The following is a 4,658-nucleotide window of genomic DNA, read 5'->3' on the forward strand; positions in this document are numbered from 1 at the left end:
ATATTGGCATAATTGAGCAGCTCAGATGAGTGAAACCAGGTGAGGACTTGGCGTTTTGAAAAAACATCACCCTATTCTGTGTTGCCTGAACCTCAGCCCATCCTTCTCCACCCACATATGATCAAATCCTTGATGATTTAGAGCCTTTGTTTTACATATATCAAACAACATAAGCTAGACTGTTGATGCAATAGAGTGGAGTTTTTCGCCTTACTTATTTTTCTAGCACAGTGATTTACCAGACAAATCAGAATTGCACCATTCTTTATAATTCTGTTCCTTTTAATTCACCATTCAAAGGCAGGAGAGTCCAGGGCATCCAGTGAACTGAGTAAAGGAAGGATCTCCTTGCCTTGTGGACAAATATACAGAGCTTAGGAATCTCTTTTCCACAGGCAAGAAATGCAAGGATTACCAAGCTGTGCCAGCTTACTTATTCACATAAAAACAAAAGATTTTAGGTTCTAGTTCTTCTGTTTTTCTGTATTTGTAGTCAGTACATGTACAACACTACACAAATTTACAGTCAACCTCTTTAACCCTTAGCAAGCCCATTTTAACTAAATTTTACTGGGGAGTTTGTGGAAAAAAATTACAAGGAAGAAGCAAACTTAAAGGGTTGAATTCTCTAGTCTTCAGAAACACTCTTTGGTTTTGTTTGTTCTTCCTTTACTGTATAACTTTGTTTCTTTTTTAGTTAATGAAGAATAGAGCAGACTGGAAAGCTGAGCTTATCTTTAGTTTCAATGAAGAAACCTTGTCAGTAGAATTTCTCGATGATTGAAAGAAGTGAGCCCACAGAGACCAGCTGGTGGGATTCTTTTCTGAGATTAATCTTTTCTGTTTGCAGATATTTACAACAGTTAAAGGAATTCAGTACTGAGAGCCAGTCTGAATGGCTGAAAACCACTTTCCACCATTCAGATATATACAGGAGACAGTATCTCTAGTATTGTAAATGAATGTATCACTCTCAACTTCAAAGGAACTATGTTTCACACCAGATGAAAAACCAATCCCGTTGGAATTTCCTCTTGTGCCAGAGTTTGGTTGCTGTTGCATGTCTGGATTCAGCTGATCTGGATCAAAAAGGTTCCTAGTCCCAGCTGCTTCTCACTGTATTCTCTAAAGGTTAACCCCCCTGTTTCCTTCCCATGCTCCCCCTCTGATATGTGTACATAATTGTTCTCTAACCCAATTCAATCAAAATGAAACAGGTTAGGAAAAAAACTACTATTTAAAGTGTGTGAGCTAACCTGGATCATTTTGACTGAACTGGGTCAGGGAGTGATTATATGTGTCTCCTACCAGCTGAATGAAAAGGAAGGGAGACAATCTATTTGCTTGGCTTAGTAACAGTCAAAACAAGCCATAGGACTGCAGCTTTATGTGATTTATTCATACACTGCCTGTGGATGGTATAAACTGGCATGTGGTCTAAGAGATGTCTCACTGTGCTCTTCCTTTTGATGTGGTTTCTGCATGACTGAAATGCCCTAACAAATCCTCTTGAAACCATAATGGGGAGGTCAAGTGAGCATTTCAGGTCTCCCAACATGCTGATGCCTTGGGAAGTTCTGCCACACACACTAAGTACTGGTAAAACCCTGCAACCAAGACGGTTTAGAGCAGTGCTGAGGGAGATGCAGGGCAGCAGCTAAGATGTATGTCTTTTGAAATCAGCCAGATGGTTTTTTCCTGGCAGATAGAGACAGCCCCCTCTATTTGCTATCACCATCAACATGCAAATGTTACTGCACCCTGTCTAACAGATTTAAGCATTCTTCAAGTGAAGACATTTAATGTCAACATTTGGGCTTAACAGTCTTTGTCAACAGCTCATTTTATGTAACAACCCTGTACTCTGCCTGACCTTTAGTTGAGAAGAAGGGAAAACCATAGCGTAGATACTGCATGGCCTTGGATGTGTGCTTTTTGGACACACAGAAATCTCAGCCTTTCCAGTGCTGGGGCTAGTATTATTACTCTGAAGCCTATTCCCCTCTTGAAAGAAAAACAAGCCAACAAACCTCAAATGTTTTGGTTTGTTTGGTCTGTTAAGCAGTAAAATTTTTCACTACAACTCCTCTTTCTCAGTTCTCCATTATCCGGCTCCTGCAGGAGTACAAGAGCACAGGAAACACTGTCTAAAAAAAAGAAAAAACCCAACCCTTTAGGAACCATCCAGGTAACAGCAAAATTCACCCTGGTGAATTTCTTATAGGCTCCTATTAAATCCTGTTGGGCTGTGCTAAGGTCTTCCTGGACCCCTCTCTTCTTCAGGCTGAATAACCCCAGTTCTTTCACCCTGTCTTCATAGGAGAGGTGCTGCAGCCCTCTGACCACCTTTGTGGCCTCCTCTGGACTGACTCTAACACAGACACACCCTTCTTATGTTGCAGACCCCAGGGCTGAAGCAGTGCTGGAAACGCAGTCTTGCAAAAGCAGAAGGGAAAAACAAAATCAGCTCCCTCAACCTGCCAGCCACACTGCTGTTGGTGCAGGCCAGGCTGAGGGTGTACAGGACTGTCATATATCCAGGCCTTTATCCACCAGTATCCCCTAATCCTTCTCAGCAGGGTTGCTCTCAACCCTGTCATCCCCCAGCCTGTATCATCTGGATTGCCCCAGGCAAGGTGCAGGACCTTGCACTTGGCCTTATTAAAGCTCCTGGAGATCACATGGACCCACTTCTCATAGTCTCAGGTGAATCAAGAGGCTGAACTACAACATTCAATACTGATGCCCAGAAAAAAATAGTAAACTATAATGGCAGCTGTCAATACCATGCAAAAATCCTGTCTGAGAGCTGTGGTTTACAATCCTTCCCAAATTCAGCACCTCTTCAGAAATGAGGGTTAACCCTGATGGTGATGATTTCCATGGGTACAGCTCTGCCAGCAGCAGACATGCTGCATGCTGTACCCACTCTGCAGTGGGTTGTTAATCTTCCCTGCAGGAAAAGGGTGGACAGCTGGAGGCAGTAACCTCTTTTGCCATTGTAGTTAAATCCATTAGAGACTGAATCACAGCTCATATTATTTTCCACATGAGCTCCATTTGTGCTCTGATGAAATGATGCATTCAACAGAAAACAAAATGAAGTGCTGAAACCATTAAATTCTTTAAGACCAGGAGACACCGCAAGTTTTTGTCATTAATCTACCATAATTAGGAACTACTATTAATGTAGTAATGTATTATTAATTAAAGAGGTTCATAGTACATAATATTGAAATGTTACTAATGAAAATGCTACCGTGATGTGATGTGGTGGGATGCACAATTTCATCTACAGCCAATTTTGCATTTCTGATAGTGTGGTGGGTTGATGTAGGAATAACACAAATATAAGCTTGAAGCAACATGATCTGAAGTTAAAGCTTAACTTAGAGAATTCTTGTGGACTTTTTCCTGAAAAGAAACTTTTCAAAATATAGAAGGTGTGAAGGAAAGATCATCTGTTTAACCAATGCAAAAACAAAACCTGGGTTTAACTCCAAATTGAGATGAAGTGAGGTTTCAAAGCTAATCACAACCCAAAACATTGGAGTTTCAGCTGCACTTGAAATCACAGAAGAAAAGTGATGGAAAATGTGATATGTTGAAAAGGAAAGAGGATGTGGTTTTCAGGTTACCTGATTTTAGGCCATACAAGCTTGACAGACTTGTCTATCTCTATCACTACAAGCAATTTATTTATTATTATTTATTACAGTCAAGAACACCAATGTAATAAAGAAAAGTAATATATAAAAGTTATATATACATATAGTATGCTTATTGTCTGGAAGACAGTAAAAGATAAGATCTCTTCTTTGCAGAGTAGATCCTGTTATATTTAACAGGAAAATGCAAAGCCAATCCTGATTTGCACAAACATTAAAAAAAAAGAATTTTTCTTTAAATCTAGTTTGAAGAAAATGCAAATCTCCCTCCCCAATATTTTTCATTATTAAAAAAAAAAAAAAAAACAAAAACCACCACACAGCACTTAAAACTATGTTTCATTTTCTACATACAATGTGGAATTGAAAAGCCAAGAAATCTGGCTTTCTCTTCTTTTCCCTCACCAATAGAAGTTATGCTGCTGGCTCCTTTTGGAGCCATGATATTCAAACTCCCTCCCATAGCCTCAAGAAGCAGACACAGGAGAGGTAGGGAGGGCACGGACGTTTCCCTTCTTCCCGCTAAGTCTGCCTGTGGGTTACCAAGTGGAAGACTCTTCAGCTCTGTTTTATTACTGGGTAAAAGCACAAGTGGCAAGGTCCTGCCAGACTGAAAGTTGTGATTTTAGTTTTCTGAAAATATTTGTGACTATGCAAAAGAATGAAAAATTTCTGTTGACCCTATTAGAGCTGGTTTTTAATATGTGTCACAAGAAATGGAACTAGTAAATACTGTGAGGAGAGGAAACAAAGTGACCAAAATCTCATGGTTATCTGAAATTGTACACATCTTGATAGTTCCTTTCAAGCTGATTTTTTAATGGAAAATTCAATTTTCTTCTTGCAGACAGAATGGAAGTAGCATTAGGCATATGTTATCTTTTATTTTATTGGAAGATCTGTTTCATTCCATGAGAAGATAAGATCATTCACAACTGGTTATCCTGTAAAATCACATTCAAGCACAGAACCTGGGAACCATAGCAAAAC

This window comes from Geospiza fortis, unplaced genomic scaffold (assembly GCF_000277835.1).
Source record: "Geospiza fortis unplaced genomic scaffold, GeoFor_1.0 scaffold195, whole genome shotgun sequence".
Taxonomy (NCBI): Eukaryota; Metazoa; Chordata; class Aves; order Passeriformes; family Thraupidae; genus Geospiza; species Geospiza fortis.